The sequence below is a fragment of the Triticum dicoccoides genome, chromosome 7A (genome assembly GCF_002162155.2).
Source record: "Triticum dicoccoides isolate Atlit2015 ecotype Zavitan chromosome 7A, WEW_v2.0, whole genome shotgun sequence".
Classification (NCBI taxonomy): Eukaryota; Viridiplantae; Streptophyta; class Magnoliopsida; order Poales; family Poaceae; genus Triticum; species Triticum dicoccoides.
The window spans coordinates 354,143,897-354,158,933 of record NC_041392.1 but is presented as its reverse complement, the minus strand read 5'-3'; the positions used below and the strand labels follow the sequence as shown (position 1 = coordinate 354,158,933).

The following is a 15,037-nucleotide window of genomic DNA, read 5'->3' as shown; positions in this document are numbered from 1 at the left end:
ATAGTAGTAGCGTGGATGTGTAACCCCGCGCTACTACTATGGATAGATAGGATCAGCTAGTTTGCTCGCTTAGAAGTAGTGTGTTCCTAAGGCCGCGCTACCACTATGAACTTAGTGATAGCGCGGCTCACGGGCATTCACTACAACTAAGCGCACACCTCCCTCTCTGCCTTATCCTCTCTCTCTCTCTCTCTCTCTCTCTCGTCATGTTCTCTCTCTCCCCTTCCTCCCTTGACTCCAATCCAGATCCAGGGCCCCGACAGAGGGCTTCCCACTCCGACCTTGGTGTGCCCTCTTCCCCATCTCTGCCGGCCACGATCCCCTCACTTGGCCCGTGGATCCATCTCTTGCATGGCCACCTCCCACACCATCTCCTCCTTCCCCCATCTCATCACTAGGGAAGACAAGGCAAGCAGGAGGGAGTTCGACCGTGTAGGTCAGATCCATCCGCCACGACCTCGACGGAGATGGCCCCGTGGATGGAGCGGACCTGCAAATCATCAAGCCAAGGTAGCCTTCCTTGATTTCCTTGACCATCTTGGATTACCTTCCCTGATTTCCTTGATTCCTCATGCACAGGGCAGCAGGGCTCCATCTTGTTCTCTTCTCCACAGGGGTCACGCACAGGGCACCACCTACAAGTGAAGAGAAGACCACCGCTCCTCCGGGTCTGCTTCTTCCTACTCTTCAAGGTCCCTCTATCCCTCTCATGCCGTGTCTGAATTAATTATGTTAGGTGTCACAACCAAACTAAAACTTTTTTATCTTCAGAGAGGAGAAAACTGAATCTTTAATTAGGTTAGCTTGCACCTGCTGCTGCTATTTTATTTCTCTTGTTCTTGTGTGTGACAAGATCACTCTATTAAGTATGATTTCCTACACATTCTGATTGTTCATCCTTCTCATGTAGGAGTAATAGGTTAACCGAATTGGAGAGTAATGAGGCCATGAAGGTGTGAAAAAATGCTCGGTCCTTGTTGGCCAAAACATGCTCTAGAATTGGGGAGTGATGACCAGCCACACGAGGTACATATGAGTGAAGCTGCCTTGTTGCCCAGCCCTTGTTTCTCTTGTTACCATTTGTATGTATGCTTCTATACGTCCATTTGATGTGCCGGGCTAAGCCGAAGGTGGTTAGGAAAGGGTTTGCGGAGAGGGCGGGGTTGGCCAAGAACCGCATGGGGAAAAGTTGTTCGTGGTGATGGAGGCCAAGCGGAGCAACCTGTGTGCCTCCGCAGATGTTGGGACAGCCAAGGAGCTCCTTCAGCTTGCCGACAAGATACAATTTGCTGTGTACAAAATTGTTCTAATATTTCAGGTTGTCCGTCTCATAACCATATTACATAGGCGATGTCTTTTTTATAGAAATCACTCACTTTTTCGGTTTCGTATATTTATTTTTGTAGCTACTGTACTACACAACATGCAAGGAAATATATGTCTGCTGAAAATTAATTTTATTTGTTCTTTGCTCTGTACAAAAATCTGCTGGATGAAGTGGCACTAAACTATGTTGTTTCACTGAAATACCACTCAAACTTTGTTCTGTCATTTTCATCCACTTGAGGCCAATTTCTCTTTTCCGTGCTATTACCCCATTTTTAAACAGACATTCATTCAACTCCCTCTCCTCCCCGCCACCACCCACCAAGCATGGAGAGCATGTCCAATGCCCCCAAATACGCTGCAACGGCAAGGTTCCAACTAGTTTTAGAAGAATGGCTTTGTAACTGTAGCCAACTCTTCTAGTATAAGATTTGATGTTTACGTATTCTGACTAGTCGTTTACTATATGTGTGGATAGTTTCTTAGATGGAAACCTTGCACTTGAATTTAAGCTAGTAGATACTGAGCTCTATGATTGAAGTGTCTCTGTTGAATACTTCTAAACTGAACAATTTCCTTCAGAATTATGACACTTCTTGGTGTAGCATTGTAGCTTAGGTCCCTTCTACTACTACTCCACTTAGTAATGTGTCCATATTCTACTAGTACATACTTTTTAGCTGTGTGTGTTCGCTGTATTATGTTCATCTTCCTCAACTACTACAACACTAGTGGATGTCTTACTGCCAGCGATAGTCTATCAATGTTATTAACCCCAAACGAAGCGAGCATAATTCCCTAGCCACGGTACAGAGCACTACTACTTGTCTTGTTGTCTCACCAATACAATATTTACTAATTGTAATTAGTACCTGTGTACTGGTACTCTATTATATTCTTCCACCTCAAGTACAAGACTAGTACTAGTAATCTATCTTACTGCCCCTCTCACAGAATCTCGCTTAGAGATACCAAGCTTGTTCTCCGAGAGTTCGAGAAATGTGGCATTATATTGAGACATCACTCTGGCCCAAGAGAGGGTAATTGGATAATTAGTAATTCTGAGAATCTTTGTAGCTTGCAAAAATCAGATTGCAAGTAATTCTGAACATATTTGTAGCTTGCAAGAACATATCCAATTTGATTGATTGTAGGCCCGTATCTAGTTTGATTCATTCACAGTTTCTTTGCCCTGAGTTTCAATCAATTGTACTGGTGTAGGTAGTATGTTCATATCATACTTTTGTAATGGATCCAAAATAATCTAAAGGTGAAGCTATAGTAGTTTGGTCTTGCTTTCTTTTGTTTACATTGGCTAACTTCTGTGTTTCTTTTGGACTTCATGTTTTTCTATGCACTTGTAAAATCTATTTGCATTCTTATATAACTGTTTTCTATACTTTTCATATCTACCGAAATGCCAGAACTGCTCTCGTTGATGGCATTAAAGAAGGTGCAATGCGAGCACCAGCTTATTCTTCACATGAGAATGAGTGAGCTATGGATGGATTCCAAGATCGAGTTAGCATTCTCAAGAGGGTGAGTGCCACATAATGATTGAATATCTGAATTCTTCATCTTCGCTTTATGTAAAAAGTTGGTATTTTCACATATTTATTATGCGTGTTTATATTCTAAAAAAAAGATGGTGTGTGTCTATCTTTTAACTGTATCGCTTAGCTAAGATCGTAAGAAGATATATGTAGTTGTACACTTTCTAAAAAGGAATATAGTTTCCTCACAAAACTAAGAGATGATCAACTTTACGAATTGCAACTTTATAGACAGTACTAATCTAGACTGGTATCCATGGTAACCATGTGCATTCCTGGACCATTTAGTTTGAATGGCCAGTGAGGAATTAAGCATATATTTTCGACATGAGCTTTTTTAAATAGCTAGATGAGAAGGAACCTTAACTTAATGGGTCTTGTGAATTGTAATATACGATTTGGTTGAACTGATGATATTTGCATATTAACAAGTTTTCACTTTCCCGAAGTGGACGCAGGGGTGATTGACGCTAACTAGCGCGGCCCGGTGGGCGCTGTGCTCTTCAACCCGGTGAAGCCCGCCGGCCATGTCACACAGATGATCGTCCAGGTGATCATGACACCGAAGGTCGCCGAGGTGGAGGACCTCGACGCCACCGTCCGGGGGGAGGGAGGATTCGGGTCCACCGGCGTTTGAACTCTGAGCCTTGGTAGATACATGTAGAGAAGTGGTTTGTTTAGATTGGTGGTGAACACTAGGGAAGGTACCCATGTTTCGATGATGGTTGTGTGTGTCCGATGTTAAATGGATTCTTGTGATCTCTTCCAGTTGAGATGGTTCTGTGACCTTAGTTTATCTTGCATTGGATGTGTCTCTAATTTCCATCCATGAATACTTCATCTAATTTTTATTTTTAATTTCTAATTAGCTAGTAGTAGCGTGGGGGGAAAGGTGCACGCCATGAGTCCTAATTAACTAGTTGTAGCGTGAGGGAAAAGTGCACGCTACTAGTACTTAGGATAGTAGTAGTGTGGGTTACAAAAAACCGTTACTGCTATCTTCAATTACCAGTAGCGCTGGGATAAACAAGCGCTATTGCTAAAAAATAGTTGTAGCGTCGTAGCAGTAGCGCGTGTCCTCCAGCGCTACTGGTAGCAAAAAAACCAACGCTACTGGTAAGCATTTTCCTAGTAGTGACTTGGAAACTTTACTTGTGATGCATGCTTGCTTGATTGAGCCTATTGTATTTGGTTGTTCTCGCATCATATGCCTCCATACTATGAAATTCTCCCTTGTCCTTTCTTATGATGAGCATGATGCATACACTTGTTGGGTATCTTACCACACAAATGATAGATTTTGCATTTCCGCTAACCTCATTTGTTTTTCCAAGTGTTTGTCATGTTCTTTCATTTTCGAGGATTCACAAAGATGTGCCGTTATGCAACAACTTGGTCATGCGAAGGCATACACGATGTGCAACAACAACATTTGCGAGAATCTCCTAAAGGTGAACTCCTTCCCTTTGAGCCATCCTCACATACGCATATTGGATGGGTCACTCTTTCATTGTTGTCTCCTTCTTGTTGTCTACATGATACATCTCGCGAACGGAGGAGCGACATGGGAGATTGGCTCTATGGACCTTCAAATTGAGGAGCACTCAGACTTATTGGAAGCACCTTCGAGCCTCCACTCATGCCATGACATCGAGCATTGGTACACCAACACCTCCATATTTGTTGATTGTGCTCACACATGTTATGCTCATTAGACATCTCACACTCATGACAAATTTGCATCTTATGCATAATTTGACTCATATTATGATTGCCTTGTTGCATCTTGTCTTTCTATGTCATCCATGATATATGAGCTTGTGCATTTCCTTAGAAAATTTGTTGTGATATACCTTGATGGCATATTCATACATCATGATTATATTGCCCATCATCAATTGCATGATCACATACTCATCTAGAGCATCCATTGCCATATTCATGCTATTGAAAAACCATCTCTCTATGACATCATTTTGCACTGTGGTTGCATTGATCATATTCACGATACATTTGTGTGCACAATGAATGCTTTTGCTCCCATGAATGCTTTGCATATCATTCTAGATCATCTTGCTAAGCTTCATGTGCTTTGTCACGAACAATCTTGCCTCATGGACTCATTCTTCTATGATGGACACTTTGTGTGCACTAACCATTGTATTTCCGTGTGTTGTTTGTGTTTGCTCTTTTTGCATGTATACTCCTCCGGCGACACCTTGGAATACTTGGATTGCACCATGACTTCCACTTCGTCCAACTACAAGTCCGTCCATGACAACCGTTTCCATGGTGATGAGGATCACGATCCGAGGTCGGATCTTTCCCAAGGGGGGGGAGATGATGCGGAGTATCCCACGTTCATCCCCATGTACACTCCGACTACTATCCAAGCCCCAAGGATACATAAGATGAGACCTCGACTATACACCATTGGACACAAGGTGAACTCGCTCCTCTCCGAACTTTCACTTTCCACATGTGAGACATGGCTACTACCTCAAACTTGTGTGCTATGCATGTGCAGGAACCAAGAGGAAGCCCATGGAACAGAAGGAGAGGACACCAAGCATGAGGAACAACAAGAAGGGCTACGGAAGAAGCTCCAGCCAGCGGATGACCGGCCGGGACCGGACGTCCGACGCCTGAAGACCCACTAGACGATCGACGATCCCGCACCCGAGCTAAAATGAGCGGACGTCCGACAAGTCCCGGACATCCGACACACTCCAACGTCCGGACGTCCGACCGCCCCCGGAAATCCGGCGCCACCTTATCCGAGCCAAAACGCCGACGCCCGACTGAAAGTGCGTTATATCGACTAGAGGGGGGGTGAATAGGCGATTTTTATGAAAGTCTTCAAAACGTGGAAGTTATGAAGACAAACGATAGAAATAAACCTATTACCCTGCAGCGGAAGGTAGACTACACTAGGCAAGCCGTAGTCAAGTATTCAATAGAGTGAAAGCACAATGACTAATAGAAGCAATGTAGTAAGGATCAGGTAGGAAGATATTGTGAAGCCACACAGAACATGCAGTCACTCAGTGAAGACAAAAGATAGTGCGAACATACAATGACTTCACAAGGAGTAACAGTAAGTAAAGGGAAGGGAAGATGAAACCAGTGACTCGCTGAAGACAATGATTTGTTGGACCAGTTCCAGTTGTTGTGACAATTGTACGTCTGGTTAGGGCGGCTAGGTATTTAAACCTTAGGACACACAGTCCCGGACACCCAGTCCTGAACACGCAGCTCAGGACACCCAGTCCTCACCGTATTCCCCTTGAGCTAAGGTCACACAGACCTCGCCCAATCACTCTGGTAAGTCTTCAAGGTAGACTCCCAAACCTTCACAGACTTCGTTCACCGGCAATCCACAATGTCTCTTGGATGCTCAGAACGCGACGCCTAACCGGCTGGAGGATGCATAGTCCTCAAGTGTAATAAGTCTTCAGATCACACAGACAAGAAGACTTAAGTGATGCCTAATTCTCTTTGGCTCTGGGTGGTTAGGGCTTTATCCTCGCAAGGAATTCTCTCTCAAAGGCTTCGAGGTGGGTTGCTCTCAAACAACAAAAGCCGTACTCTGAATCTGAGCAGCCAACCGTTTATGGTTGTAGGGGGTGGGCTATTTATAGCCACTTGGCAACCCGACCTGATTTGTCCGAAATGACCCTGGGTCACTAAGGAACTGACACGTGTTCCAACGGTCAGATTTCAAACTCACACGGCAACTTTACTTGGGCTTCAAGCAAAGCTGACTTGCCCGACTCTTGCCAAGATTCGCTCTCAAAGTCTTCACTCGAAGACATAGGTTTTGTTTAAGCATCACTTCAGTCATTCTGACTGGTTCTCTTGGACCCCACTCAACAGTACGGTGGTTCCTATGACTCAACATAGAAGAAACAGAACTATGAAAGATCTAAGTCTTCGAGCTCCATAGGCTTCATGTGGTGTCTTCTCTTGTCATAGTCTTCAATGTGAATATCTTCATATACCACCTTTGACTTCAATGTCTTCATACATTTTTAGGGGTCATCTCTGGTAGGAAAACCGAATCAATGAGGGACTTCTACCTGTGTTATCCTGCAATTCTCACAAACACATTAGTCCCTCAACTAGGTTTGTCATCAATACTCCAAAACCAACTAGGGGTGGCACTAGATGCACTTACAATCTCCCCCTTTTTGGTGATTGATGACAAACTAGTTGAAGTTTTCAACGGGGAATATAATCTGTGAAATTGTAAAGGATAAGGAATTATCTTCATAAGTTGCAAGGGCTCCCCCTGAAGATGTGCATATAAGTAATTTGCTTTTGGAATGCAAATGCACATGGCAGGTTGTACTTGTGGAGATCCACTTCAACTTATGATGACAATCCACTATGCATGTGAAAGTATATGAAGATAATGACATGCATAATGGAAAATGGACGTCTGCAGAATGATCTAAGTGCGGAATTTATCATCGCAACACAAGGTGGCAGATAAGTAGCAGACGACCATCGAGTTTAAGTGTTACAACTCAAAGAACCAAATGTAGCAAAACGAGAGTTGTAAGCACGAAGCAAAATATAAAGCACCCGCCCATATGGACCCGCTTGAAGACTATCAACCTCATATGCTTCTCCCCCCTTTTGTCAGTAAGGACCAAAAAGGTTTGAAGACATAGAGCATCTACTCGTTCCCATGAGGAATAGGTGAAGCAGCAGGGTCGTTGGTGGTGTTTGGCGGTGCTGAAGAGCTTGGAGCAGAGTCGAAGCATGCTGAAGGAGGTGGCGGTGAAGTAGCATCGTCTCCTCGATCACTCTGGCATTCACAGTTGCAGCAGAGGAAGAGAACTCAGAGTCTTCAAGGGATGGAGTTTGTCGCAGCACTGCCCTTCGAGGAGGTGTGGAGTCAAACTTGAATCGCTCAGTGAAGCCATCCTCTTGAAGATCATCTTCAGAACACATCAGCGTTAGCCCTTTCCATGTGCGGCGAGAGGTTTCATGGGCAACAAAAGCATTCTTGGTGGCAAGATTGCGAATGCGATTAACATCCACCAAGAGGCTTTGCATCTGACGCTTCAGCCAGTCATGATGCCTATCCTGTTTCTGATGAAGAGCCACAAGAAGCTCTCGGTCATTGAGAACACGAGTGCGCTTCTTGGGTCGTGGAGCAGTTGTACTATCAGTGGCTTCAGTGAGAGCAGGATGCGGTGCACGTGTAGTGCCAGCCAAAGGATACACATGAGTTACGACTTCAACTCCTTCAATGTTCTGAGAAAAACTTTGATGCTCTGCATTCTGAAGACTTAGGGGTTCCTTGGCAGGCTCAGGATAGATGGCTTCAATCGACATATCCACATCAGGCAGAAAAATCTGATGATTGCGAGCAGATGGCTGATATGAGATAGTGGAGTGAAGTTTGATCAGCCGCATGACCCATGGGGCGTAGAACTTCAAGCCAAACAGATCAGAGCCTGATGCAGCAAGTTGGCGAATGAAGAAGTCCTGTGCATTAAAGCATTTTCCATGAAGAATATAGAAGACCAAAGTCTTCATTGCACCTTCAAGCTTGGCATGTGGAGAATGTCCTTTGATTGGCCAGAGAGTTCGCCTTATGATGTGATAACTGGTTCTTGGCAGATACTCAAGGTCTTCAACAAAGAACTCCGTGGGATAAGCAGCATCTTGGGGCAATGGCTTCATCATACTGAGCATCTGACTCATATTAGGTTCAGTCTTCTGAAAGATGCTCTCAATAGCTTCACTGTGAAGCTGACAGCCATGCTCATAGAGATCGCCAGGAGTGGGCAAACCAGTGAGCTCAATGATGTCAAAGGCTTTGGCTTCGTGATGAATGTTTCCTGTCATCCACTCCAGGACCCAAGTCTTCGGATCTCTATTATACCCGCGGATGTGAAGTGTGGCATAGAATTGGAGCAGCAACTCTTCATTCCAATGCTCTTGGTCAGTGACGAACAGCAGCAATCCAACTTCTTTGAAGCAATCCAGAGCTTCTTCCAGACAGGGCAGACCAGCTATAGCTTCAATGTCAAGACGCTTGTGGGGGAAGATGCGACCTTGATTGTATAGAATGCAGGAGTAATAGCTTCGCTGCGGATAGCTCCAGAACTGATCAAATGATATCCTTTCCCTTGAGTAGGGGTTCCTGGAGCTATTGAAGAATGTGTTGTCTGCTCTAAAGCCATTGATATTGAAGGAGCCAGGTGCTGATGCAGGACCTGGGAACCTTGGCAATCTTGGGATTGGCTTCTGTACCTGAGGCCTGTGCTCAACATGATAGTCGAACTGGGGACCGGCAGCAGACTCAGGAACAGAAGTGGCGGGATCAGTGGCTTCGCTGACTTCTGGTGCTTTTGTTGGTGAGGGCTCCACATTAGCTTCAGCCATGACAGCGTCAGTGGCTTCAATGGTGTTGGTGGTGGCAGCCGGATTGTCTTCAGCAGAGACTTGAGGCCTTGGACCTTTGCGAAGCCTGCGCAACGCGGGTGACACCTGTGGAGTTGCTGTTGGCTGGGCCTCAAAGTCTTCTTCCTCTTGTGGGCGATCCGCCCATGAAGCATCTTGTGCAATTGGCGTCAGTGGATGACCAATGCTGATGAGTTTGCTGTGCGTGAGCACAGGCGATGATACATGTTGGTGCTCTAGCTGAGGAAGGGCTGCATCATCTTCAACATGGTCATGGTGACCAATGTCTTCAACAGCGATGGGATCAGCTGCTGGAAAGTCTTCAGCTTCATGAGCCTCTGTGAAAGCAGGCTCATGGACAGTCAGTTGACGTTCTTGTGGATCGGCGTCGGGGTGAACCATGGAAATGGGTTCAACAATCAAGGGCTTTGTGGGAGCAACCCGATCTTTCTTGGTCTTCCTTTTCTTCTTGGAGGGGGCAATAGGAGAGGCTTCAGGATGTTTCCTCTTTCTGGCTTCAGCCTCAGCAGTCCTCGTCTTCTTCAGTTCTGAAGCGGTTGACCTGGCCTTTGTCTTCGAGCCAGTCATGCTAGTTGGGAAGACAATGGGGTCTGCTTCCTGCCTTGGTGCGTCGAGTTCAGCCGTAGCGGGCTTCTTCTTCTTTGCGGCCATCCTGGGGTCGATGCCAGGACGCCCAAGGGCCTTGCGCTTCTCAGCCTCATTGTAGGCTTGCACACATCTGTCAGCCAGAACCTTCATGCACTCACACGAAGCCTGAGCTTCTGCACGTTTCTTGAGAAAGGCTTCCTTGAGCTCGTGTAGCATAATCTTGAAATTCTTCACCTCTTGCACGTTGAGCTTGGCCATATGCTTCTTGAACTGAGATTTCTCAAAGTCAATCTTCTGCTTCAGTTCAACAATGCGCTGGGCGATAGCTAGCTCTGAAGCAATGGCGCCATGGAAGGCGACACTGAGGCCAATGGGTAGTTGCAGATCTTCGAAGCTGATGTTTGGCGTGTCAAACCACTCGTCAATGAAGTTGTGGATGATGGTTACATCAAAGAGAGGCAGATCATTGAAGATTTCTGCTTCTTCTTTGCTCTTGATGAGTTGCTCAAGAGCGTCATATGCAAGATCTTCATCACTTGACAAATCAATGGCATCATTGCGCAGAATGGCAGCAGCTGTTAGCTCTTGGCCGGTGTGTGGCAGAGGCATCTTGACCTTCTGGGGCTTGGAGATGCGTGATAAATCTTCGGACTGCACACTGTCTTCAGGAGGTGCAGTTGCCAGTGGCTTCGCCCGTGAGATTTTTGGTGAAGGGGCAGGCTTTGAAGCTTTAGGCTTCTTCAACTTCTTTGGCTTCGGTGCTGCAGGCGCTTCATCTGATTCAGCGTCAGCTGCATGCTCATTCACTGCAGTCCCTTGAACCAAGATATGGGTGATGACACCTTCAAGGTTGTAGAAAGGACCGACGACATTGGGTTCTGCATCTCGTGTGCCATCAGCCCTTGGAGCTGAGGGACCAGGGTTGAAGTCTAGTCCCAATGTCTTCTTGTTTTGCTTCGCTGAGTTCTGGGCAAACTGGAAGTTGCGCTTGAACAGAATGTCGTCACGACACCATAGTAGTGACGATGGGTGTGCATCAACAGGCTGTGGCCCACGGACCATGCAGGGATAGAAGCCTTGTTCAATGGCTTCATCTCTAGACCTAGGTTGAAGATTCTTGTATAGGATGTCTCCCCACGGTCTCTTGATGGCATTTTTCTCAGCATATTCCTGGGTTACAAATCGGTATTTGAACCATTGTTCTACCCAATATCTTCGAATCCATTGGATTCGGGTCTCGCGCTGATTGTAATCCTCTTCAGGATCTGTCTTGTACAGTTCTGAGAGGTCATCTGGCAGATCTCTAGATGTTTCTCCACGACGCTTTCTGCCACCCTTCCTTGCTGATTTCTCTGAAGCCATGAACTTTAAACTGAAAGGCTTCAACACGTTCAAAGGCTTCAAAGATTTTCGCTCGCTGGACAAACAGGAACTTGCTTTGGGAGAATTTATATGATGCTGTAAGAATTCTACAAATGAATGCAGACTATGAGAACCAAGGGATTCTCCCACGGACATGTACCTGTGACAGCATTAAGGTGCGAGGGAAGGGGAAGAGGTCATATGCATTCTCAGAAGATTTTGAATATAAAACAGTTTAGAAGACATTGACCTCATCGTGCGAAGACATTCACTCATAGATAAGGAGTTGGTTCCAGATTTGTACGAATCCAGAGATCAGTACAAGTGAGGAATCTAACTACTTTGTGAAGCATAAGTGAATATACTAGGCATGTTATGAGATGCAGTATGAGAGAGATCTAACTTGTGTGAATAGAAACCGCTTGTGGAAGAAAGTGACAAAGCCATAGGATCAACGGTGCCGTAAAAAGGAAGTTTTATTTACCACACTAAGAACTGCTAGACGGAGTGGAAGATGAGGCCGAGCAGTTCGATCTTCCGTGCCCTAACTTGGCGACGGAGGACACCTACGGCGACGGCGGAGAGGACAATGTCCGCGGTCGGCGTGAAGACGGCGTCGGAGAGGTTGCGGCAGCGAAGCGCTTCGTCGCCGGCGTCGTCGAGGGCTAGCGGTGGCGCTAGGGTTCGTGCGAGAGTGGAATAAGAGATAATGACCGCCATGAAGTGTGTATTTATAGGTACAGGGGCGGCACTACGTTATTACACAGGTACCCCTAGCGATTCGCATCTGAGGAACACGTGGCCATCGTGCAGAATTTTGGGGGTTTGTTCCACGTCCCACGCATGCCTGGATTGTCGGGTGGTCGTTCCTACTTCTCCGAGTTTCATGTTGAGGAATGAGCATTGAAGGTGGACTTAAGGTTTGTCTTTGTATCTTCTACTGACAAGGACGCAGAGAAGACATTCGACAGTTCAATAGAATGCATATGATTTGGAGAGATAGAGTTTGAGATAGATAGCATAGAGAGGTTAGGGTCCGATCACATTCACTTAGTTCAAAAGATTCAACAAGAAGACATAGCTATAAGTGAATGTTGTAGAGCACAGAACACTAGTATATATATATATAATCAACATAGTGAAGATAATCATGAAGACATGTTGAGATTGAAGCCAAACCAAATGTGAAGACATAGCAAGGTAACGCCATGAGTGAAACACTTCAAAATAGAACATTTGGTGGTGGCGTTACCCACCGTATAGGAAGTATTAGACCCAGACACGGCGCACAATTATCGTGGCGCTCCGAAGTCAAATTCCACATTAATGTATTCACACTTAGAATGTATGTCTTCATTGATTGAAGATATACTTTACTTCATGTGTTGCACATCTAAGTCATCAATGTGCATAAGGGTTAGGATGTGTGCCTGATCACAGGACATTTGAGGATTCCAGGATATTTAGCTCACACCGTAACTTGCAAAATCTCTTCTCATCCAAGGGCTTGGTGAAGATATCTGCCAATTGCTCTTCAGTGTTGTCGTGTATGATATCAATATCTTCCTTCACAACATGATCTCTGAGAAAGTGATGACGAATTTCAATGTGCTTTGTCTTCGAGTGCTGAACTGGGTTGTTGGCAATCTTGATGGCGCTTTCGTTGTCGCAGTAGAGTGGCACTTGATTCAGATGAATGCCATAGTCTTTGAGCGTTTACTTCATCCACAGAAGCTGAGCGCAGCAAGATCCAGCAGCAATGTATTCAGATTCAGCAGTGGAGAGAGATACACAGTTCTGCTTCTTTGAAGACCAACATACAAGTGATCGTCCCAGAAAGTGACATGTGCCTAATGTAGACTTGCGATCAACTTTGTCACCGGCATAATCAGCATCCGAGAATCCAACCAGATCAAACTCTAAGCCCTTTGGATACCATAATCCTAGAGTTGGGATGTGAGCCAAATATCGAAGAATTCGCTTCACAGCTAAGTGATGCGACTCCTTTGGTGCCGCTTGAAATCGAGCACACACGCAAACACTAAGCATAATATCTGGCCTAGATGCACATAGATAAAGTAAAGAACCAATCATGGAGCGGTATACCTTTTGATCGAACTCTTTACCATTGTCGTCAGGACCCAGATGATGCTTGGCTGGCATTGGCGTCGCGAAGCCTTTGCAGTCTTGCATACCGAACTTCTTCAGGTAATCTTTGAGATACTTCTCTTGAGATATGAAGATGTCTTTGCATTGCTGTCGTATTTGAATACCGAGAAAGAACTTTAGCTCTCCCATCATAGACATTTGATATTGCTCTTGCATCATATATCCAAACTCTTCACTGTACTTCTGATTGGTGCAGCCGAAGATAATGTCATCCACATATATTTGGCACACAAACAGTTCACCATCATATGTCTTCGTGAAGAGAGTGGGGTCGAGAGAACCAGGTATGAAGCCTTTGCTCTTCTGGAAGTATTTGAGTGTGTCATACCAGGCCCGAGGGGCTTGTTTGAGGCCATACAGTGCCTTGTTGAGCTTGTATACCATGTCAGGATGTTTTGGATCTTCAAAGCCAGGAGGTTGTGCAACATACACTTCTTCTTCAATCTTGCCATTGAGGAAGGCGCTCTTCACATCCATTTGATAAAGAAGTATGTTGTGATGATTTGCATAGGCCAGCAGTATGCGTATGGCTTCAAGTCTAGCCACAGGAGCAAATGTTTCATCGAAGTCAATGCCTTCCACTTGAGTATATCCTTGAGCAACGAGACGAGCTTTGTTTCTGACAACTTGACCATGCTCATCTTGCTTGTTGCGGTATATCCATTTGGTGCCTATTATGTTGTGCTTCCGAGGATCGGGACGCTTGACCAGTTCCCATACATTATTCAGCTCAAACTGTTGAAGCTCGTCTTGCATAGCTTGAATCCATTCAGGTTCCATGAAGGCTTCTTCAACTTTCTTGGGTTCTGTTATTGAGACGAATGCGAAGTGCCCACAGAAATTTGCTAGCTGAGTTGCCCTTGAACGAGTGAGTGGACCGGGTGCATTGATGCTATCAATTATTCTTTCAATCTGCACTTCATTGGCAACGTGAGGATGTACAGGGCGAAGATTTTGCTCTTGCTGATCATTGTCGTTGTTAGAAGGAATGTCTTCAGGCTGAGCATTGTCTTCATGTTGATCAGGTGCTGAGATGATAAGTTCTTCTTCAGGATGAGCTTCAGAAGGTATAATTTCTCCAGTTCCCATTAGCTTGATTGATTCACTGGATGGAACTTCATCTAGCACATTTGGCAGTTGCTCTCTTTGTGAACCGTTGGCCTCATCGAACCGCACATCCACTGTTTCAACCACTTTGTAATGAAAGAGATTGAAGACTCTGTAGGAGTGCGAATCCTTTCCATATCCAAGCTTAAAACCCTCATGTGCTTTTGGTGCAAACTTTGAGGTGTGATGTGGGTCCTTGATCCAACACCTGGCGCCAAATACTCTGAAGTAACTGACATTTGGCTTCTTGCCAGTAAGGAGCTCATAAGATGTCTTGTTCAGAAGCTTGTGAAGATAAACATGATTGATTGTATGGCATGCAGTATCAATGGCTTCAGGCCAGAATTTTCTTGGAGTCTTGTATTCATCTAGCATCGTTCTGGCCATCTCAATGAGTGTTCTGTTCTTGCGTTCAATGACCCCATTCTGCTGTGGTGTGTACGGGGCTGAGAATTCATGTGTGATGCCCAAGGTATCAAGATATGTATCAA

General features: G+C 45.3%; 1 long non-coding RNA gene across 1 annotated transcript; it reads left to right on the top strand.

Moving 5' to 3' along the window:
* Positions 1–211: 211 nt before the first annotated feature.
* On the top strand, positions 212–1,182 carry LOC119327610. The gene is made up of 3 exons (XR_005158614.1): positions 212–510; positions 580–692; positions 911–1,182. It is a non-coding gene; the product is annotated as an uncharacterized LOC119327610 (long non-coding RNA).
* The last annotated feature ends 13,855 nt before the right edge of the window (positions 1,183–15,037 follow it).